This window comes from Pogonomyrmex barbatus, unplaced genomic scaffold, assembly GCF_055798465.1.
Source record: "Pogonomyrmex barbatus isolate J1 unplaced genomic scaffold, ASM5579846v1 scaffold1, whole genome shotgun sequence".
Taxonomy (NCBI): Eukaryota; Metazoa; Arthropoda; class Insecta; order Hymenoptera; family Formicidae; genus Pogonomyrmex; species Pogonomyrmex barbatus.
Genome location: NW_028297098.1, coordinates 18,385,209 through 18,409,814, shown reverse-complemented (window position 1 = coordinate 18,409,814; position 24,606 = coordinate 18,385,209). Strand labels below are relative to the sequence as shown.

The following is a 24,606-nucleotide window of genomic DNA, read 5'->3' as shown; positions in this document are numbered from 1 at the left end:
CAAAATACTTTATACTACTATTAATATTTTGCACTTTTATATTTAGGTGCAACTTTCTCTATTTTTCATTTAACATTGCACAAGTCTTTCGTGAAAATGAATCACGAGAAGTATTGAAATATAACAAAATGTCGCATTTTGAAAGAAATAGTATCAATATTTGTATTATTTAAAAAATAAAATCTGCAAATGTATATGTAATTTAGATTTTTATATATATATATATATATAAACCTACCAATTACAACAATTACAATTAGTTACAAACAATTTAGAGTTAAACAGATGATAACTGCCCAACGATAAATTAAGATCACATCATTGCTCTAAAATAGACAGCTAAGCATAATATTGCATTTTTATTTTTATGGCGTTATTTTTCGTAAACATCGCATAAATAATTTATCTTCTGGACAATTCTTACAAAGTTTTATAAAAATATATTTATTGTCGTGCAATTTCGTCTACATGTCCTTATTCGCACGCGAGATGTTACGCGATGATTCTCGCTACGATGCGGTCACATCCACGAGCGAGCAGCTTCGCCGCTGATCGCTACAAGAATTCCGCCGATGCTGGACAGGTGCACGCACAGGCAATTCACGCCGATTCCGGGATCGTCATGAGAAATGGCGGCATGCGTGGGAGATAAGTCGAACGATTGTGAGGCCATTAAAGGCGATAATAGCCAGCGTTACGTCAATCCGAGCACGCCGATTCCTGATTCCTAACGAGACACTGCACGTTTAGAGAAACATTTGATTTTCATCTCGTTGCTGTTAACAAAATACACATAAATTCTCCGCGCACGCGTTTTGTATTATATAAATTTCAATATTTTTAACAATTAATTGATATTATATTACAAAATTATATTAAATCGATAATAATGTAAAAAAATGGATGAAGCAAGAATGGAGTAATATAAATCGAGTGCAAAAAAAGTGAAAAATTTTATTTTTTATTTTAGAAAATATTTCGGATTATGTGCAGTTTTAATTGATAAAGCTAATCTCTAAAACGTAACTTTTTTAAAAACAAATGTTGCTTTCGGCGAGCGATACGCGAAAGAAACTATTGAAAAAGTAAAGAATATTTTCAACATTTAACAGATATCTGTTGAACTATCATATATACAACACAATAAAAAACAATATATTTCATAGGAATTCTTCATTCATGCATTCAACAATTCAATTGATCTCGAACCTAGTTTCGTCAAAAATAAAACATCAATCGTGCATACCATCTCTCTTCGATACCGTCCTTCGATATCGTCCAGCGCCACAAAGGGATTTTTCACGCGCTTTTATCTCCTGGTCGGATGATTTTAAAAATTTCTGCGGTTCCCAATCTTTCTATAGTCCCCGAAACGCCAATGCGCTCGTATGTCTGAAGATCTACGACTGCCTATAAATCTAGGTCTAGCGGCCGTTAAGTGACAAGCGTATTACATCCATACACGTGGTATCGTGACATTCGAACCCCCGAGAAGGATCCATAAATCGCGCGGGGCGGCCAGTCGCCGGCCGCCGCGCTCTTCCACAAATCCATAAATCCGAAAATCCATAATTCGTTGCACCGCGCGCGCTACGGAAGGTATATAAAAAAAATTTTCACAACGCGTTTACGGCAATATTTTATGATTGTCTTGACCACGCGACTGCCAACGCGTATTCGCGTGTTTTGCATTTCTCTTTTCCGAGTCATCGTTTCTCATTTCGTTAATACATCGGAAATAACAGTCCATAATTCGATGTTAACGGATAGGTAAAAATGAAAAAAAAAAAAAAAAAAAAAATATGGAAAATATAATTTTTTTGTCGCATGACTTTTCACAGAGAAAACAGATTATTCCTTTAGGATTTCTTACAAAAGCTTGATACGTTCAAGTGAAAGGGCAAGTAGGTAGAACTATCGAAATTAGAAAGTTACACACGAACGTCTCGATTCTATAATGCATCACATGTACTTTTCAAAGCGATCCTGCGCGAAATCTTTTAATTGACTTTTTAATTCTTTATGATTACTAAAGATATCTGTATAATCTGATATTGTCCTAACTTGGAGCGGCGCTTATAGGAAACGCGTGAGAAGATTGTTTCCCGCAACACTTGCGATCGACGAGAGAGGAGAGAACGCGCGCGAAAGAGCATTCGGGCTCGTAAAAGTAGTAGACGATCACGTAAATCACTGCGGCGAGAGGTTGGGTAATGCCGATTAGGTGGATGCGCCTTGAGACGCCTTATGTACACAACTGCCGCTGCGTCAAACGGTTGGATTCCGCATATGTAGATATGCTAAAACACCGCGTTTCATGATCGTATGCTTGTTTCCCATTTCTCCATAATCTTTGAGAAAACTCGCTTCCAGTTGCCATTTGAATTTAGCGATCATTTCATGCACTGAGAATAGTGGAGCCTTGAGGTTTACGCTCAAGGTTAATAACGGATGATCTTTTAAAACGACAATTCATTAAAGAAGAATTCATTCTTCTAGCTCTCTTCTTTACTTTTTGAAATTTTTGAACTTTATTTTTTGAACGATTATCAAATTGCTGAATTGTTTCAATTCTAATTTTGCAGATGCTGAGTTTACTTCGGATACTTTTCACGAAATTTAAATAATGCTCGAGATGTCAGAGATTATGAAATCGCGATAAACATCAGCATCAAATGTTAATTGCGCGTCTCGACCGCAAGCGCAATTTGATTTTCGAACTATGAAGCGTAATGTAGACATAGCCGTGCAGTGACGAGCAAAGAAAACAGTGCTAAATATATCCACTCGTTGCTCTCTCAGCTTCGTATTATTCCGTCACTGATTAATTAAGGTAACTCGCTAGCACTCGGCAGCTTATTGATCGGGGTTTCGAGTTTCGTATTATTACTCATAATTTCGCGAACGTTGACGCCGTTTTGCGCTTGTCGATCGGTCGGGCCGATGCGACGGTTTCGCGACCATCGAACACATAGAGCAGGGCGGCCTCTTCTGTTAATTAATCGCCGCGATTCTGTCGTCTCGTTCGAGCCATCGCGCAATTTGGAGAACGGCAATGCTCATTCAGCATGACCGTTTTATTTGTCCCGCTTTTTGTGTTATTACTTCAGTTTCTATAAATATTGACGCAAAATTCCGTATTCGCCCTTAACATTTACTGCCTCCCGTCGTTATTCATTCTTCTCGTTCTCGATGCATGATTACTCTTTCACTGATTGACACGACATAGATTTATTTTTCATCGCTACGCAACTTGTCGACTCAAATGATCGATCTAAAATGAAGTATTTGCTATTTTGACCGTTAATAGAATAATCATTATTGTATTTGTAATGTGAGGCATAGTACAATATAAATATGTACAGATAAGAACATAGATTATATCTATAATCCTTCTTAAAAGCAAACATCATCGATCAATGACAAGAACAAATCTAAGAGAAAATTTCCACAATTTCATATTTAAGAAAACTCTCGTTGTCTTTTGCCTTCACAAATGCGGCTCTCCGGATCGTTTAGTAAGGCGAACGGCATACGATAGCGACCGCTTGCGTAACCCGCGTAAAGGCGTAAATCGCCAATCCCGCGGCGCAGAAAGTACGAGAGAATTCGCAAGTACATCGCGGAGGAGGAGGAAGAGGAGGAGGAGGAGGTCGACGGGAGGGCAGAGACGGTAGTTGCGACTCGCGCGCGGGGCGCTCGTCCCTACGGATTATTAATGCAGAGTTAAGGGGGCTACGCGACTTATCGTTAGAGCCGCGTGTCTCTCGGGTCTCTCTCTCTCTCTCTCTCTCTCTCTCTCTCTCTCTCTCTCTCTCGACTCTCTCGGCCGTTTCTGCCGTGCCGGAGGTTCACGATTCTCGCGTGACCCGTGAACTCTCGCACGTAACGAGATCTGTGCCCTCCCGCGTGCCCCTCCGTACCCCGGTCCCTGGCCGCCGCCACTAGCACGATGACGCCGCTCGCAGCGGCAGCGCCGTATCGAGGCGGCTCCGGTGCCCCGCGCGCATTCGCGGCGCGTCGTGTGTGTACACCACCAGAGTTTGTTCCGTAGAAGCACGCCTCGGCCGCGCGCCTCCGGGCCTAATAAATTATCCCTCTTATATATCTCCCCGGACCCGGGCCCGACCATTTGAACTCCCGCGCGCGCTCGCACGGGTACGTGCGAGAGGGACCTCCTCCGCCTACTTGCTGTACACCGCCCGACGGCGCCGTGTCGATTGAATTGCCGCCGCGACGATACGCCGCGCGCATCATTTCTCTCTTTACTTTACGCCTCGAACTCGCCGTAACATGTCATATTACTACGGTACACAGCCCCCGGTCACTGACCCGACGGATCACGAATTTCTCCACGAATCTCTCTCTTGGTTTTTTCTTTCTTTTTCTTTTTTTTTTTTTTTTTTTTTTAATATATTTCTTTAATAAATAATAATTATACTCGAGAATGGAATATAAATGGTTTATAAAACAAAAGAAATATTTTCCTTCTCTTTCCGGTATCCTTCGTATGTGCGGAACGTTACGTGAACTAAAGTATGAATCTCTTTTTATCTCTTGGCGCAATACTTTTTCCCTCCTTCCTTCTACCTTCTGCTTAGATCTTCCCTCGCCGTTATCCGAACGCGTAGGTATTTTTCCGCAAATTTCGCGGATAGTTTGTCGCGACGTTTTCTCGTGCTCTCTCCTCTTTCTCTCTCCTCGTTGGATGCGCGACGCATTTCTCAACAGTATTCCCAATATACCGCGCTGTCTCGGGCGCGCGATGACTCTTCGAGGAGAGAATGCTCGGCGAGTAGTTCCGGTTAAAACGCGTTCCCGCCCGAGGCGTGCACGCGCGCCAATCGAATAGCACATCTCGATAGATCTCGATCCTCTTTTCTCAGCCGGCTTGCATTAACGTCTACCGGCGATTTTCCAGCGTCGAGTTTCCATTTTTCATATCCGCGTATGGTTTTGCGTACACTCTCTTCTCCGCTTAAGTATCTGTCTGAAGAAAAAGAGAGAAAGAAAGGAGAGACGAAAAAAAAAAAAGAGAAGAAGCGTTACGCTTTTCGCGAACGCTTTTCTTGCGTTTTTCATCTCTCGAGTGTCTCCTCCCGCGGCCCCGTTTCCACGTATCCGCTTGCGGCTCGGCTCTTTTATACCTCCAAGAGAGAAGCGCGTTTTCTTTCAAGACTCGCAAGTCCCATCCCTTCTCCGCCCCTCTCTCTTTATCTCTCTCTTCTTTTTCCCCCGTCTGACGAAACCAGTCTCTCTGTTCCTTGGCTTTTCCATTCTTCATATTTCTTTCTTGTATCTCTCCTTTCTATCTCGCAATTCCGCCATCTCTTTCCTCCAACTTTTGTTTATGCATTTGCCAGCCTTGGAACCGAGCCTGCGCCGCTTCTTTAGCTAAGCGATGCATCAACAACGCGGGATGGTCGCGAGCGATAAATCCTCAAAAATCGGCACGGCGGTGGTAAACTCCCGCGAATAATAATCGCGCAAGATAATGCATACGTCATTTCTCAAAGATCCGATGAATATTCATTCGTGAGCGTGAAAAACGCGACGTCATGCGAAACTGCGTCGGCGAGTCGCTGGCGTCAAACGAGAGACAAAGAAATGGACTTTCGCCGTTCGTGCCAAAGCGAACGAAATCGACGAACACTCGTTCGTAACATTCAAACCGGAAGCTCCGCGCGGAACCGCCGGTATTCGGGGTTCGTTAACTGTCGGACGGGTAGTTCAGAAGTCGGCAGTTCGATGAAGAGCGAGTTCGCTCAAGAATCCCTTGTTCCAGAAACGTCCGCGACTGTGCGGAGACGCAAAGTTTTCAGCCACGGTTCGCTCCTTCTCTCCGCTCTCTTTCCCCTTCCTCACTTGCTTTTTAATAATCCGGTCGCACGTCCCAACTCCTGACCCGGAAACGTCGGATAGTTACGCCTTCTTTTCTCGCGCGTTAAGAAATCGACGAGTTCTCGAAGTGGCGCAAAGCTTGAGAATTTTTCGCTGCTCTCGGTTCAAGATTAATTACTCACAACAGGCGCTCTCTATTTAAGGTTTTCGCTCAGCGATAAAAGTAGTGAATATTAAAGCGTTTTGAAATAACACATAAATAACCGATTTGATGTATAAAAAAAAAGAGCAAACCTATTCTTTTGCTAAGATAATCGTAAATAATATCTAAAAAAAATATACGATTCTCGTAACCACTTCAGCAAAATTTCATTTTGTATATCAACATTTTATTTCGCGTAATAGTCATTTTGCTAAAATATATTTTGTCAAATGGATAACGTCGCTTATTCATTTCTATCGTGATCGGATAATGGCGTTTACAATAATGGCGTTTCCGTTCCAGAAAGCTCTTCAATTAAGGACTCTTTAATATTGTCTCGGCGCGCCGCATCGATACTTGATCCGCATTCTATCAAATTGATTTCCATTCTCAGGTTTTTATCGTCCCGAGAATTCGCGCGGTTCTCTTTCCTTCTTTCTCTCCTCTTTTTCCCTTCTTAAGTGTACGAGACCGCGTGCAGCCAAGTATCGAGGAATACGTGTATATAAATGAGACATGTATATCGACGCCATTGTTCTAAAGTCGTGACAGCGGCGGGTCAGGAACGCGTGTTGTGTTGGCCCTAGAAATCGGAGAGGTGCGGGCGGGAGTTCGAGAGGGTTCCTCTCTCGCATTAGCATACCCCCCTCCCCCTTCTTGAGTTGTTGTTTCACAATTCATCTCTCCTTCTCCTTTCTCCACATCGGCAACTTAATTTCCTTCGATAACGCCGGATAATGGCAAAAATATTTTGATAAAAAAAAAAATGAATCGATAAAAAATATTTCTCGTTACTTATTGCTGCACAAATTAATGCTCTTTTAATTCTGTAATATGATACAATGTATATTATATAAAGGATTCTAACATGAAAAAAGATAGTTTATTAAATGCAAAGTTTTGTAGTTTCAAGAACTGATTTTATTTTTCTGAGTTTCAAAAGGAGAGATTCAAAAATTTATTTAGCCAATATTTAATGATAAAAATTGAAAAATTGCAATAAATAATTGTTTCTCTTAAATAATCTCTAAGGAAGACTAAATTTTTAATAATTTGTGAATAAAATATTTTCTAGATGATAATAAATCATGTTTCATAGAATAGATATATATAATAAAATAGATATATATAGAATATTTCACTTTTTTCTATTTATTTAGTAATTATGGTTCAAACAATTTTTATGGCAATTTTCCATTCTTAAAAATCACTGGTTATAAAAGATACGATTGATCGATATTGTCATAGTTGCACATATCCTCCATCATTCATATTATCATTTCAAGAAAAAATGAACGTTTGCGGATACATAATATCGTCTCTGTAACATAACATAGAATTTAAAGGCGAGGGAAAAGCTTACGACCCCATAGGATCGCTTTATACCACCTTCTTCTATTAATAATATACGGAAAATTACTTGACCGCGTAGATGAATCGGTCAGATAATGATTTCTCCATTCTTCAAGAATGAAAAAATTGTACTCATCATGTACAAATAACTTTAATCTTTTGATGCAAATCTAACCGACGATCGAAAAACAATTTTAAGGAATAAAACAAAGACAAAAATTAAATATCACTTAATAGTATTGTAACTGTAGAAATCGATGCGCGAGAAATGCTTTAAATTGATTTCTTGCTTTGATTTGATACTTGAAATTGAAATCTTCATATTTACATGAATCGAATAAATTAAATAACAACCCCGAGTCGTTATTCAATCCTATTTTCCATGTAACATCGTTTATTTGCATGTTAATTGAAATAGTTTATTAATTCGAGTATCATCAAGATCAAGACGGTGATAATTAACAAGTTAATGGAAATCCATGCGCAATCGTAAGAGGAACGTCGCGATTCTGCAGATTCTGCAGACGACGCAAAATCGTGGCGGGCCGCATTATCGAGGAGACGGCGCGACGCAGCGAAAGAGGAATGAAAATGGGACGTGACGAAAGCGAATGTATGTGTACGTGTGTGCGAGTGTATACGCGTAAATCCGTGTCTGTGTGTACGTACGTGCCGGAGGACGGGTGCCGAAGGTTCGCGAGGGTTGGAAGCGCAATTTTGCAGCGTAAACTTCTGGCACCGGGCCAGGGCGTGTATCACTCCGCATCGGAATTCGTTGTTCCACGCCTAGTTACCAGCAGGAGTGTTTTCCGCACTCAGACCCCCTCCGCACGCTTTTACCTCCATCCTTCTCTCTATTCGCGGCTATTTACCTGCATAACACTCGCGAAGGACACGCGGAAAACGTTCACGCGCCTCTATGTATTCAAGGTCGTGTTCCACCCAGAAACCATGCGCGATCGGAGGAAATCCCGCGGGATTCGATGCCGAATAAATCCCCGAATATATTTTCCATAGACAAATCTAACTAATGCATAAAGTTTAGTTACTATCAACATTGCGTTACAGGAGAAAGTGGATACCATTCTCCTTTCTAAATTTTTATTATCGCTTTCGAAAATTAAAATAATATTACGATTATATCCCACTTTTACTTGCACAACTTGTTGTGTCAAATATAAAAAAATGCAAATATAAAAATATCAAGTTTAATTAAAAAATTAATATATATCTATACAAGCAGCTTACAAAAGTTATCGTGAAAAATATGCAAACGCCAATCGCTATCATCCGATTATTCTCTGATAGAAAGATCTACTTCGATAATCCTCGACCATTATCAATGATAATGATGGCGTAAACTGCAAAACTAGAACATGCGCATTTTCAGTGTGTGTACGAGTGGCACTAGTGTGGATTGTGGAGTGTCTCGTGAACTGACCGCCATCATTGAGCGTCATCATTGAGTGGTCTTCGCGTTCGTTTTAGAGCGAGGTTTACCGCATCTCTCGTGGCAGATGAATGATGCTAGCATCGAAACGTGCCTCGACACCCTCGATTCGCGCTAACGAATGAGAACAAGATAAAGCATATATCAATTTTAACCTGATCCTATTAAAAGATTTTGAGCAAGCGACGTCCAAGAATATCGAGAAGATACGCAAATTTATTTTTGACAATTTTATTATCATAAATGAAATCAATCTGTCTGAAATAAAAGAAAGAATTGTGGAAGAACACAATTTCTAGAAAATGAAGAATAAGATTTATTAAATATTTATACGTATTCTCGTGTATCTCTTATTATTAAAACACTCGAGATTAACCATGCTAAAATTGTTTTATCTCAAAAATTGACATAATGAGATTTAATAATATAAAGAATAATTGAATCTAACAAGTCACTCGTCATATATATGATTAATTAACAGACTTTCTCATTTTCTATAAAATTATATAAATTTTCTCGCAGTAATCGAAGATTTTAAAAATTCGAGTAATTTTAAAATTCACGACAACAGCACTTTATCGTTGCCACAATATTGAACAAGTTTCGAAGTGAAAATTCGGCGCAAAGTTTACTAATATTTTTCGATAGCTTTTCGACAGTGCGTGCATCGCGCTACAGCAGTCTCCATTTTCTCCCCGTCGCCCGCTTTATCGCGCCCACGTGGCAGCCGCGTAATGTAATAACGGGGTCGACGTAACCTACCCCAACGGTCCACGCGTCGAAGCCGAGGGAAAAAGAAGGGTGAGTGGTTATGAAACGCGAAGGCCCGGAACTGACGCGGAGAACCGTAACGCGATTTTCCCGATTATCTTTTCGACGAGGGCTCGTGGAGAACTTGAGCTGGATTATTGTGCTCGGGTCACGTTTTGCTTGTCGCTTAACCCTTTCGCTGTAGCAGAATCCCGAAGTGTTTACAATAAACCGAGTCGGTAATCCGTCAATTAATATGTCAATACACAGCCAAAAAAATGTAGCAATACCAAGTTTCTCTCTCTTTCTCTATATAATATAATAAAATAAACGCGCCGAATCTTTCCATTGCAAATATTGTAAAATTTTACATCTGCAAGTAAAATAGTAAGTGCTTTAAAAACTTACGAGTATTTACGGTATATATGTTCTTCGACAGTAACGATTCTTTTTCGAATGTTATCGGTATGCCCTTCACACTTAAAGGGTTAAATGGGACTTGCAGATATCGAGAGCATTGTCCCTTCGAACGAATCGTCTGCGAAATGCGCGATCGGCTGTGATCGTTCTGAACTACTTCGGACCCTTCTTACGCCTTCGAGCCCTTCTTACTCGCGTCATGTGCTCGTCTCGAACTTCCCTTTCTCACAATTTACACCGACCGCATGATATAATAATGGAGACCGACATGACCTATCTCAACGGAACACGCGGTGCCGAGTGCCATGGAAGGAGGAAGAGAAGGAGGAGAAGGAGGAGGAGGAGGAGGAGGAGGAGAAGGAGGAGGAGGAGGGAACCAGCCAAAGGGCCGGGAAACCCCCATCCACCCCAACGCAAGAGTCGAGGGTCGTAAAACCCCCTACACTCCAACTCAGACTCGTCCTACCGCCCTACCAGACAGAGACCCTAACCTACCTCACGTCTAGCTGACGTTGGGCGGGCTAAAGGGGCGACGAAACATCGTCCCTCGTGCCACAGAGACACACTTTTGTCGCGGTCCAACCCCACAATTCCCAAGCCCTCGTTCGCTCTCCTTTTTCTCCTCCTCTCTCTTCCGCACGCTTTTCTTCCGCACTCCATCAACCGACACGCTGCGTTACTGTTCATTGTTGAGAAAGTTGGCACTCATCATGCCGCGATCCTCACCGCGCTTAAACTCTCCGAAGTTTGAACGTAATAAATAAATATGAATGTTTATTTATTTTTAATTTAGATCCAGAAAATTAAATAAAAAGATTCATTCACAAGATTCGTTTTTTTTTTTTCAATATAAAGAAATGATAAAGAATCAAATACTTTAACGTGTTAAAAATTAATTATAATTGTTTATAAAGGTCTCTCAAAAACCTGTGCAAAATAAAGAAAAATAAATCACGAGAAAACGAAATCTATCGATTACATAATGGAACAAATAAAGAAGAGCATATCGTTTTTCCCTTTTATGTGGAAAATCTCCGAACCACAAACAACGCTATTTGCTGATAAATAATAAGCGATCGGGCCGATGCTGATCCGGTAGACGCGGAAAACCTTCCGCCGTAGTAATTCTGGGCAAATTAATCGGGCAGAGATTGAACCGGCCAGTAGATATTTGATGCCGAGCGGAATTCGTTAAGTTTAATTAGATGCGGCAACTCTACGGCGCGCCACAATGCGGTCGATTATCGGACTTATTAAAGATCGGGGTACCATGAAATCCGTGGCACACGAATACTTTCGTGAATCTGCCCGCAATCGAGCCGGAAGAATATAAATAGGAGGAAGCGTAATGACGGGCAGAGAAGAGAGAGTTCGGACAAAAAGGAAAAAAAATAGGGAGAGGAGGAAAAAAAGAAAACGTACGCGAGGAAGAGAGGCCACTCTTCGCGCGCGAACTAATTTATCGGGATTCGCCCTCGTATTCGCTCCTTCGGCGCTCCGAGGCGAAGTTTCCGCTCGACAGGCGGGGAAGGCAGGCAGGCAGACAGGAAGGAGGTCACGACAGCGCTTTAACCCTTCCGAAGCCATCCAAGACGATAGCGGGCGTCTTGACCCGTCCTATCTCCACTTTGCCGTGCCCTATCCTCCAACGTAGCGTGACGTAATTCCACTCCGTGAGCCCAAGTTCGACCTACCTAGACGAGAGAGAGTAACGCGATGTGTGTGTGTGTGTGTGTGTGTGTGTGTGTGTGTGTGTGTGTGTTCGTGTTCAAACACACGTATATACACAAATTCATATACACACATACAGAGAAAGAGATACGCACACGCACGCGCATGTATCCAACGCGGTGTATCTGAGATTCGAGCGCGCAGAGAAGGCTCTCTCGACCGAGGAGAGCGGAGAGAAGGAACGACGTCGTTGTCGTCATCTTGCTCGGCTATGTATTGGCCACGTAGCTGCAACCATCAATACACTTTGCCGAAGGTAGACGCGTTCCGTCGTGTGGTAGTCTCTCTCTCTCTCTCTCTCTCTCTCTCTCTCTCTCTCTCTCTCTCTCTCTCTCTCTCTCTCTCTCTCTCTCTCTCTCTCTCTCTCTCTCTCTCTCTCTCTCTCTCTCTCTCCGACTACTCCCCCGCAGAATCCTGCGGCCTCGGCGACTCTCATATCCTTCGGGCCTCTGGGCATTCACCGTCGCCGTCATCATCGTCGTCGTCGTCGTCGTCGTCGTCTTCGTCGTCTTCGTCGATGGAGCTCTCTCTAGTTGCTCACTCATCCGGCAACGTCACTAACGACGACGGACATATTGGTATCGCGTCTCCTTAAAGAGAACCCCCTTAGACGACATCGCGTGAATTCGAAAGGACGGTAATAAATGGAAACGCGTCAATCATAGTTAAAACAAAAGTAATGGTATAAGTTAATTGAAAATTTCCTATTTGATAGTAAATACGGATTATATAAGTCATAAAATGTATTGAAATTTTATCACAGTATTATATAATATTAAATCAGTTAAGAATCTTTAAAGATTACATAAAAGAAGTTTTTAAATTTTCCATTAATTAAGCTAATAAATGTTAAATTTTAAATATTTTTCAAGCTGCTTTATTATATGATTTTTCACTTCTTTTTACCCGTATCTTTTTCCATCCACATCTATTCTCGTTGCATAGAAAAGAAATCAAGCAGGGATAATCTGTGCTTAAGTATCGGAAATAATTAACGCTTCGAGAGAAAGCATAATCATAAATATGCTTCGCGCTTCATTACAGTATCTTCTACCCTGAATAAAAGAGAGCAATTCGCCTTGGCTTATCCTTAATGAACTTTTAATTACTCGATCGCTTAAAAATTCACCTGCGGCACGATGAACCGACGGATAAATCGACGCATCGACAAATCTATCGCGTTAATGGCGCTCGCATCTCGCGTTTTTATTTCTCCATAAAATTAGTATCGGACAAGAATGTTCCGTGGCGGATCAAACTATCGGAAAAGCAGGGTAGGTACGCCGATAGTTGTTCGTCACTCGTCAATTTAATATCTCGCATACGGATATTCGATTCGAACTTTTGCACACTCCATATACGCCCCCTCCGGTGCATACAACATCGACGGCAGTTACCGGCGCACCTCTCCTCCACCTCAAGAAAGTTTCCTCGCTGTTCTGCATAAACATTACGAGCAAAAGTGAAAGTACCCGGCGTCACCGTGGCAAAGTTTCGCCGCGAGGTGGGACAGCACTTGCACCCTCGATATCGTTAGAAATATCCCATTCGCGCAGCGGCGTGCCGTTGTCCCATTTACCATCCAACCATTAAGTCAACCCATTACCATATACAACGTTGTATAACCCGTCGCCGTGAACTTCCATTACCATACGCCCTTTCCAATTGATCGCCGATTGCCACTAATTAGTCGGAAATCAAATAAAGGGTTGCAATTGGAGTTACGACATGCTTCAGAAAAGATTATACATACTTTCTTTTTAAATTTTCATCATAATTGCGACATCTATCTTTCAAAACGCGCTATAAGCACGTGTACATACATATTCTTACCTATATATTATTTTTTTATATATTTTCAATATCATTTAGAATATTTTTAAAAATACATATTTTACATATAAATATTCAGTATTTAGCATTTTTCTCGCGAAAAAATATAAATATAAATATATGTGACGTTAAAAGGAACATAGTGGATCGCGTAACCGGAAAAATTTTCAACGCACCGGCAAGAATTGCATCCGTTTTCCAAGCTTGGAAATTACCCGTTGGTCTTAGTGCTCCGCAGGGAAGATCCAGCACGTTTTTCACAGGGCTCATCTTCCTAATCTTCCTCGAAAGCCGTCGATACGCCGGGACCGTCCGGCGGAAGTTGCAATCCAGCATCGGCGAACTAAGCACAGGGTGTTCGGGTTACGCGATAGGGCGGAGGGAGGAGAAAAGAGGAAGGAAAGGGAGCGTTTGCAACGGAGCCGACTGCAGTTTTTCCACGGTGAGAAATAGGGTCTTGGGGTGTGTAAACCCGGTTACTTATGGAGGCCATTCCGGTCTGCGGGCTCGCCGGCCTCCGGCTGAGGGGTTTTAAGGACTTAGCTCGACATTAGCGTCCCTGAGGGAGGTGGCGGGTTGGGCGGCGGGCGGCAGGCGACGGTGGATGTGGACGTCGACGATGTGGATGTGGAAGCGCCAGTTGTCGGAGGAAGGAAGGAAGCCGAAGTTAGACCCACGAGAAGGAATGAGAGAGAAAGAGAGAGACAGTTGGAGAGCTGAAGAGAGTTGTAGAGAACGAGAGAGACAGAGAACGCGAGAGGAACTCGTTCTCTCCAAGGGAGTAAGCTCTGGATAGGGTTGCGAGGGCCGAGAGTAAGGGTGAATGGTTGGCAGTCGGGAGATCCCCGGGGGGACGGGGTAGCGGAGAATCGCGGAAGCGCAGGGTGAGGCGGCGGCAGCGGTGGCACGAGGAAGGGGATGGATGTGCGGCGATTTGGTTTCCAATCATGGGACGACGGGACGCGCCTCTATCGAGCGAGCAGAGGCCCGGCCATCCTACCCCATCCTCTCCTTCGCTTGGAACCATGTCGGTGCTGGTGTGGTGCTGGTGCAAACCAACCCAACCCAACCCACCGGACTCACTCTCCTTCGCCTGCACCTCCGCGTCTCAACCGACCGCCCTCCTCCTCATCGTGTTCCTTCGCTCTCCACTTCCTCCTTTACCTCCTCCTCTTCCTTCACCGCCTCCTGCTCGTCCTCGTCCTCGTCCTCGTCCTCATCCTCTTCCTTCTCCATCTCCTTTTACTACTGCTACTACTACTACTACTACTACTACTACTACTACTACTACTACTACTACTTCTATTACTACTACTATTACTACTACTACTACTGCTACTGCTACTGCTATTACTACTACTACTACTACTACCACTGCTACTGCTGCTGCTGCTGCTGCTGCTGCTGCTGCTGCTGTAGCTGCCGTTACTCCTTTGCCACCCTCAGCCTACCACCCACTGCTACCGCCGTCCTTTACCTCCATCTACTGCTTCTCGTTCTCTTACCTCCGTCCTTCGGCCTCCCAAACTACCATCCCTCCCCCTGCGCACTCAGCCTCTTCTAAAGCAACGCATACACGCGCGTACATCTCGCCTTTTCGTCCTCCTCATCGATGTCGTTCGCACTTCCCGCAGCAATCTCCAATCCAAGCCAATCGTGCGAAATCTTAATGCTTTCTTCGGCTGTCGGATGTGAAAGCAAAATCTATATTCAATATCTTGAACGAGTACGATCGCAAAACATTTCAACATCGAAATGGAATTGTCACTTTTAACTTACGGATTCTGTGTAGTATCATTTTTTTTATTTCATTGCAATTTCATGAAGTTTCATAATTTATATTCTGTAAAGAGACGACGAAAAGCGATAAATTATACATATAGAATGTTTAACCTCTCATGTTATTTATTTTAGAACAAAGTTAATCCATTTTTATACATCTCTTTTATATAGTTTTATGTTTTATGTTAAGAAAATTAACAGACGCCAATTATATAAAAAAAAATTTATAATATGATTCATTTAAAATAATAAATTTGCAAAATATAATCAAAGAAACGACTATTAGACTTCAATTTTAATTACTTTACCAAAATCGATTGATTTCGATCCAAAGTAAAACTGAGACTAGCCCGTGTTTGAACAAATTTTCCGTTAAAAAATATAATTCCGGCAGACATCTCTCTGTGGTGTCGTTTATTTGCACGGCGTTTCGGATATGTACACTATCAAAATAACGCATAGATTCATAGCGGGGAAATGAATGCGATGCTTCCAGCGACAGTTGTGATTAGTATCAGAGCAGGAATTTTTCCTGTGTGTCAACATACGTGCTATCCCATGTGGATCACCGATTACCTATCCTCCGGTGGTACCTTCCAAACTGGTTAGAAGCAAGTTACCGCGAGGCAAACAGTTCCCGTAAGCATATCGTTTCTAATACCGTAACTGTATTTGCCGCGGGTGACAACGCGATTAGAACGGGAACATTAAGGGGTTAAAACGCTCTCTCGTGACTCAAGATGCTCAACTATCTGTACGCTTGACATCTTTACAGTTAATCGTCTAATCATCTACGATAAAAATGGATTAAGTTAGAATATATCATAACACCTCCAAAAATTATAACAATTATAAATAATTAAATTTAAGTTATCTTTTATTAATTTCGATCTCTTCCTATATCGCATTTGCCTATAGATATATTTCATTGGTTATTAGAAAAATTAATTAAAAATATAAAATACATTAATTATTTATGTAATATTAATGTATGTATGTAATATTAATTATATTACACATCTATATATTTAGTACTTCATGTGTTTGCATAATCTGTTCTTCCTACTGAGTATATTAAAAAACGATACCCTTGCTAACCAATACTTTTCCTGCAAATGATTAAATGCGTTTCCGCCGCGGTTTATGGTTTTTTTTTATTTACGGTAGGATGCTTCACAAAGCGACCCCCGCGTCTCAGCGGAGCGCTCCCGGACAACCGAGACCACCACCGCGCTCTTTACTCCCGCCAAGAATGTTTAATTAACACACTTCGACCCGCTTCTTCTTGGCTTTCATTACTGAAATTTTTCTGCCGGAAACATCGCGGTCCTTCCCACGAGGGACCATCCAACTTCCTTAATCGCGTGCCCGATGGCGCGCTCTTTAAGTATTATCAGTATGCACAGAGTGCAAAGTTTCGCGGCGGAAGCCGCGGTTGGAAAATATAAAAAAAAAAGAGAGAGAGAAGGGAAAAAAAGCGCAAGGACGAGTTTGCCATATTTCCCGCGGAAATATTTTCATTCGCCGATAATAATGTTGAGCTGCCGTAACTCGGCCGAGCGGATACTCGCTTCCACGTGGATTCCACGCGTGTTGGGGAACTTACGAGATCAATCTGCGTGCGCCACGATAAGCAGGTTGCATATAATCGAATATATCCATTTTTTCAACAAGCGAGCAAAATGCAGCAAAAACAGAATATACACGGGATGATTAGCGACGATAAAATATTACGAAGGATCGACGCGGCCCCCGTAATTGATCTAGCTCTTCAGCGGTTCTCAGCGAATAACTTGGTTGGAAGTTTTATCTTTGCCAACTACGTGCGGAAGGAGATTAATCGCCGCGCAAACTCACGAGAACTGCATCTGCTATGTTAATCGTGGAACTTGCTCGGCGCGAAGAAGAACCACAACCTCACGTCGTGGACATTACGATCGCAAGAAGAATTCTCGAATTCTTCTATCGTCCAACCAAATCGATTATGCATGAAAAATTCTCTTTGGTCTTTCCGTCGACATTTGGTTATCTATACTTTTTAGAAATTAATTATTTATATTATAAATAAAAATAAATATAAATCCATAAATTTGATGTCGTTTATAAATAATATTGTTAACTAATGTATTTTATATATAAAAAAGCTTTTAATTTTTCATTATTTACATTTGCAATAAAAGAATATCGTATTAACTGCTTTTTTGTACACTTGGATCTTGGATGTGGATTATTTTCATTTCTTTAATTTACGCACGCTTACAAAGTTGAGGAGAAAGATTGTACTGAAACAAGCGCAATATGCCGATACCGAGGATGCGTCCAGCTTAAAGCGAGGGAAATGCGGAACTCGTAAAAGACATCTTATCGCAAGGGGCGACCTTTCCATTCGATAATTTCCTCCCACGGGAAATACGCGGGGGCGGTTGCCGCTACTGCTGCTGCTTTACTGGAATGCTCAACTTCGACGTCCCTCGTGACGTCATGCCGGGCTTATCCACTATTATCACCCGTAACCGGTATACACGTTCGACGGCAGAAGACGGTGAGAGCAAGACGCGGAGGGAGAAGAGCGCGCGGAAGTTGGCAGGGGGTTGCAAGAACCGGCTCGTCGTTCTTGGACAAGACGCTCTCCCGGAGTGCGTAGGGGTTGAGCACCCATTTGCTGCCCTACATAGCGGAGTCTCGGAGGTCGGGGGAGTTGGTCGGGGGTGGTCTGAGCAGGGACGAGGATAGTGGCGTGAGGATGGTTGGGCGACGTAAGAGGTGAGTTCCGTGGAAGGAGGTAGACGAGGATCGAGGACGGAGGTGGCGTGAGGAGTAACGGGGAAGAGAGGCGGTGTAGGACGTTGGAGCTCTTTGGGGCTCTGAAAATGCAGCGTAATTTGTCTTTGTCTGGCGAGGGCGAGCGCGTAGTAACGGCGAGAAGGGCGGCTTGAGGCGGCACGGGGGAAAGAGGCCGGGAAGGGTGGATGAGGGCGAGGGAAAAGGTGGTGGGCCGCGGTTCTCGGTGGCGAGAAGAGTGCAAAGGGGGGCTCTGGTGGCGGCCCGTGGAGAGTGATGAGGAGAGGGCTGCGCGCGAAAGAGAAAGAGGAAGAGCGGCTGCGACGCGCGAGGTGCGCGGAGGAAGCGTGGGCGAGGATCGAAAGAGAAAGAGGGAGACAGAGACAGATTCCGTGCTTGACCCGCCTGGGATCGATGCGTTCGTCTGCCAGAACGCCGAGACGCCCGCGTCCTTCCTTCCTTCCTTCCTTCTCTCTTCTCGCGGCTCTTCTCTTCCGTCGCCGTCCTATCTTACTCGTTCGGTGGTCTCTCTCCGTCTTCCTCTCTCTCCGTCTCTCTCCCGTCTTTCTCTCCGTTTCTCTTTCTCCGTGTCCCTCTTTTCCTGTCCCTCTCTCAGTCGCTCCTTCTCGCGAGTTTCGTCCTCCGTGCTTTCATGTCGTGCTGCTGACGCTGACGCTGGTGCTTCTGGTATAGCTGCTACCGTTGGCACTGCCACCCACACCCTCCACCTTCTCCCGTTCCATCCATCGCCCCTTCGCCCTTCAGTCCCTCCACTCTCTCTACCCTTTTCGAAAAGCAGCGTCGTTGGCCGTCGGCGCAACGCACACGCCGTTAACCGCACTGCACAACGCGTGCAATCCGCCTCACCCATCCATCCCAGCCACCCACCGACCAACCGACTACCATCCGCCCTCCACCCGCTCTTCGCCGCCTCGTCCTCTACCCCACGGTTCTCTCTTGCCACGCTGCCTCTTCGACCCTCTTCCACTGGTTACGACATACCGCACACACGCAGGCACGCACACACATATATATGTCTGCCTTTCCCTGCACGCACGTATACCTAGCGTACGAAGTAACACGCACGTATCTGCTCTTTCCAGCGGTCGCCTCACTACTTCTCCTCTCTCTCTCTCTCTCCCTCCCTCTCTCTCTCTCGCTTTCTCTCTCATTTCTATTCTCTTTTCCTATCTTGTTTCTCCCTTCGTCTCCTGGCTTCTCTTGGTCCCTTCGATATTCCCTATCTCTATCTTTCTCTCACTCTGTCCCTCGTCCTCTCTTGGTCGCTCCGCCTGTCTCTCTCGCTCTCACTCTCTCTCTCTCTCTCCTCTCTTTCTCTCTCTTGCTCTCTGCCATGCTTCGCTCCCTTACTCACGCAAACCCAGGACCTACGGACCTAGGAACCGCACCCCGAATATCGAGCCGCTCTCTCCGACGTCGCCAAATGCTTTTCGGGAATGCGGCCCAGTCCGATATCCCTCTCACTGCCTGCCTGCCTGCCTGCCTGCCTGTCTGCCTGCGGGCTTGCATTTTCGAGAGACCACGCACACGTCCGACGAACCAAGTGGGAAATCGTAAATTCGCTTCTCGTCGAGAAGCACGATTTCGAAGTCGGGATTAGAGTCGCGATCATTTTCATTTTTGCAAATAGCTAAAAAGAAAACCGCATATATATCCGTATTTCTTATCTTCTTTTTATTTAAATAAGTTTATAAAAATAACGTTTATTATATTTATATTATAAATCCCTGTATCTATTCTATTACACGCAACCTAATGTGCAGACATTACTGTTCATTTCATTAAAAATACTGAGCATAATATCGTTTACATTAGCAGTCAACGTCATTATATCAACTTTCTTTTAGCATTATTTCTAATTAATTAAATTTTTTAATATAATAAAAGCTTAAAATGCCTGAATAAGTGACTGAATGAATTAGTTTTATATTTTTCAAGATACATGTTAAAACACATGTGAGTATACGTTTGCACAATTGATTAATTAAATAAAATTATCATGTGAGATTTACCTATGTTAAATTTTTGTATAATACAACGCAAAAAGCGTTTCACAGCAGCGAGCGAATTATCGTGTTTCGAGGAGAAATGTCGCGACACACTCGCAGCGGAATGTCGCGACGCGCTCGCGGCGAAACGTCAAGTTTCGATCGACTGCACTGAATTTCGAATGCGTTGAAAGATTTAAACGGAGTTGTCCGCGAGTTGGATGCAAAGGATAGCGGGAGTAGGGGGGGGGGGGAGAGAGAGAGCGGGAGAATCAAAAAATGACAAGTACCTACCACCCAAATGTCGTCGGCTACGTGGTCGCGCGAATTACGTAATCAAATGACTAGTCGAACGCTTCGCGTCCTGGAACATCCCGCGGGTGCACATTGCGATTTCCATCCACCCGCCAAACCATCCCCGTCCCGTCGCAATCGCGTTACATATTCCAACCTGTCCGATCCTCCGGCGCTTTTGCGAATCCTGTCATCGATCCGCGGCGTTTTATTCCCACCGATAATTGTATTTCCGTTCATTGCTATCAACGTGAACCGCGGGACGCTCGTATACGTGGATATATTTACAATCCGAAGGTACGGGGAGAGTAGAACCGTAATGTATAATGGACATGGGAGGAGATAACGAGAAACGCGTCTCGGGGCTACTGTTTTTATTATCACGGGTGACCGACCCCTATTAGAAAATGCCTTACATTAACTCCATATTTAAATATGTAAACAAGTAACAAAATAAAGCGATATCGAGATCAGAAATAAATAATCGATCGAAAAACTTATAATTCGAAGATCTGTTAGATTATTTTATATTATACTTAATTTTTTAAAAAAATATTATGTATATATTATATATAATTTAAATTAATATAGCTTTTAATTTTTAATAATTATAAAGTAAAAAGTTAAATCGCGATTTAAATTAATTATCTTGTTCATTTAATCATTCTAGAATAAATATATATTTAATATATGTTTCTTAAAATATCTATTCTCTCTCTCAGTTTCTCATTTAAATATATCTACATCTTAAAATTATATAAAACGAAAAACATATGAAACAAATTATCATTTTAATTAAAGATATTAAAAAATATTTATTTCGCCTCGATAATATTAAATCATATATATTCTAATTGTCCCTAATTTACGAATCACTTGCGCAAACAAAAATTAAAGCAGGTATCAATAGGAAAATCGACATATACGAGCTACCCTTTACACGGCAACACGCTGCTCTAGTAGAATAATCCGACTGTTTCGATTCACTTAACGGGTAATATTAAGCCGCGTAACGTATTACGTCGGGATGTAAATACACAGTAAAGTATCTTTACGACCGCCGTCTACGAGTCCGCTCTTATCCGGGCGATAAAATTTACAGCGCCTGGAAGCAGGCTCGTGTCGTATAGACGAGAGTCCGTGTAACATGTGTATGAGTGTGTACGTGTATAAAATATCCATGCATATTTCACTCGGCACTTGCGACTTCACTGTCCCGTCTCGTCCACTGTCTGCGCCCCTCTAACTCTCCCCATGATTTTACATGCGTTGGATGCGACCTGCCTTAACGCCTCTCGATTTACCGGCTCGCTCGTTTTATATACGAACTTTAACATACAAGTCGAACGTCTCGTTGGGCAATCTTCAAACCTTCGAACGCTCAAGGATCGTGACTTTGCGAGAATTTCAGTGTCATATGTGGCGAAGACAGCCTACGGCCTAATAATTTTCAATATCACATACTTTTGCAACTTTAGGGAAGAAGTAACTTTTGTAATATCTCACAAACTTTCATTATTTTAGCTAAGAATATGGAATATATTATCGGTACGATATAAAAGTAATCTTAATAAGAAAGTCCATGTAACTCTCAAATGCTACTAAATGTATTATTATAACATAAAAATGTTATTAAATGTGACAAGAAACCAACGACAAAAAATAACGATTCTTAAGAAAAGACAAAAAAATGTGTCGATTTTAAGAGCTTGAAACATAATTTAAGTTACTCAAACTTCCAAATCATTTCTTTTTTTAATTTGAGAAGAACAACTTCAGTTTTACTTCTTCAATGTTGAAATTAATTTTGTCATATCTGAAAAATATGTAAATCTAAAGACATGTTTCTTTAAAACTTAAAACTAAAAACTTAATCGACAAATACCTCGAGTTTAATCTGTCCGATGTAAGCGGTAATATAATTTATTCAAATTCTTTTGGAAAAGAGGATTGAAGAAGATTGTTGAATCGTTCAATCCAAGACAGATATGCATTAGATCAGAGATGCGCGATCACTTTCGCACGTATGACAGGCAACGAGGACGAACGCGGGAAGGGAGGGGGACGGGAGGATGAATGAGGGCATGAGAGGAGGGCCACAAGGCATCGCGTTATTAGATACCCGATCCCCGGTCGAGCATGCTCCCAAGCAAAACGCGCCGCCAGCAGAACGGCGCCGGTTAAGTTCCGAGAACAGGCGCGAGTTCCGGCTACGCAAGTACATATAAGATATACAGAGACCGGGTACCTGCGAACGGCCCGGCTCAGGTTGGTCCCGCTGACGACTAAAACATAAAGCTTCGCCGTTCCAGGAGACCGCGGTATAATGCACGGTCGGATGGAATGCACCCGGCCAGCTAGATAAAGCAGACGATGGTAGTTTACATATCATGTGTCACTACGACACAAATAATAAAGTAACGAGCCAGCTGTTATACTTACAAATTACTAATCTACAAACCGCTCCTTGCATCAATTCGTTAACATAATTTTTCTTAATAAATATGATTTTTGTAAAAAAACGATACACAGCATTATCTCTTTGGATCAATCATAAATCATTTTTTTGATAAATATATTTTTCTATAATTTAATAAGTAATCTCGAATATTTGTTAATAGATCTCCATCTACATATGTTTTACCTATGCTCGAGACAATATCATACGATTTGATCCGATCGATAAAAACGGTATAGTTCTTATTAAGTTGCTAACGTAGCGTATATGGTCTCCATATCGCCGCGAGCGGCTACGTATGCGAGGGGGATGCACAAGAGGCGGGAGAAATTCCCGCGACGTAAATGGAGACGAAGAATCCGATCGAAGGAGTGCGTCTCCCTGGCGCCGTTGCGTCTCTGCGTAGTCGAGACGATAGTCTGGGAACGTGCCGTCGCGGAGCGTCCGTTTACTTAGAGCTTGGCCCAGGATGGCCGGGTTAAAGGAGGCGAATAGACAGAACGGACGGACAGATAGAGGACGAGCGCAGTCTTACGAAAATGCACTTGTTTTCAGCGGCTCCTCCCGGGTCCCGGGGTAATCGATAGCGCTGTTGTTACAAGCTGCGACGCCGCACGCGTGCACCGTTTTTCCTACGGCACATCTTCCGGCGCGTCGTGCCTTTAAATCCGGTCCGGATGATCGATAACTCTTCGCGAAACGACAATGATATCTTACCTCTGTAAATCTGGGAACACGTATCACAGAACTCGCGGACGAAAGATATTTTCCGTAAACCGCAACGGTACCACGGAGAATATTCAATACGCTACGCAGAGACGTTACTCGAAGGGAAATTTATCTGAACGCACTCAAAAGATAGTAGCGTAGGCGGTAACTCAGTATCGTACACGAAAAATAAGCATAGACTCGGTATTTCTTCGCTGATGCATTTGAACCCACCCTCAGTTGAGTGATTGAGTAGCTCGATTGATGTACATACTTACAGACGTATGACCCGTATACGTGCGCGCGCGCGCGCGCGCGCGCGCGCGCGTGTGTGTGTGTGTGTGTGTGTGTGTGTATATATACACGTGGAAATATGCGCAAATATATCAATCTAACATAGTAGATATATTAACTTCAAATATATTAATTTGAAATTTTAAGATTACATTGTGAGCTTATTTAGTTTTATAAAATTTCATTTGAAGACGGAGTATAAAGATATCTTAATATCTCTTCAGAGATCAGGCACCGTCGAGTTTCACCGACTGGCGGCGACGTCGACGCTGACTACTCCGAGACGCGCAGTTTTCGCGATCGAGATAATATCAAGCATTCGAGTCATGGATTTCCCGAGAGGAAGAGCCGCGTTGCGCACGGCTAAAAGGTACGCGCAACGCGATCGGTCCGTGGATTCGACGTCTCTTCCCCAGGGACACAAACGCCGAGGCGAAGAAGCAGTGCGCGCGTCCGGAAGAGATGGACGGAAGCGAGAAAGGAGCGACAGATAAAAGGAGAAAAATAAAGAAAGACGGAAAAGCCAGTGAGAAACGATGGAAAAGGATCGAGCAAGACAGAGAGGACGTAAAGGATGCTGTCCGGACTATAAGAGAGAGAAGAAGAGGAAAAAGGGGAGGGAGGAAGAGAGAGAGAGGGGGGGAGGGAGGGAGGGGAGAGAGAGAGAGAGAGAGAGAGAGAGAGAGAGAGAAAGAGAGAT

General features: G+C 43.1%; 1 protein-coding gene across 8 annotated transcripts in view; it reads right to left on the bottom strand.

The window, feature by feature from the left end:
- The window catches only part of LOC148938194 (uncharacterized), a 153,521-nt gene that overhangs the window by 91,481 nt on the left and 37,434 nt on the right, over positions 1-24,606 (bottom strand). For 2 of the 8 annotated variants that reach the window (XR_016141341.1, XM_089085117.1), the window contains exon 2: positions 15,086-15,262. The exons of 5 other annotated variants lie outside the window; for them this stretch is intronic. The gene's annotated coding sequence lies outside the window, so the exon portion shown is untranslated. Of the gene's footprint in view, positions 1-13,756; positions 15,052-15,085; positions 15,263-24,606 lie in introns of those variants that run through there. One more of the 8 variants, XM_089085130.1, reaches the window with a different exon arrangement.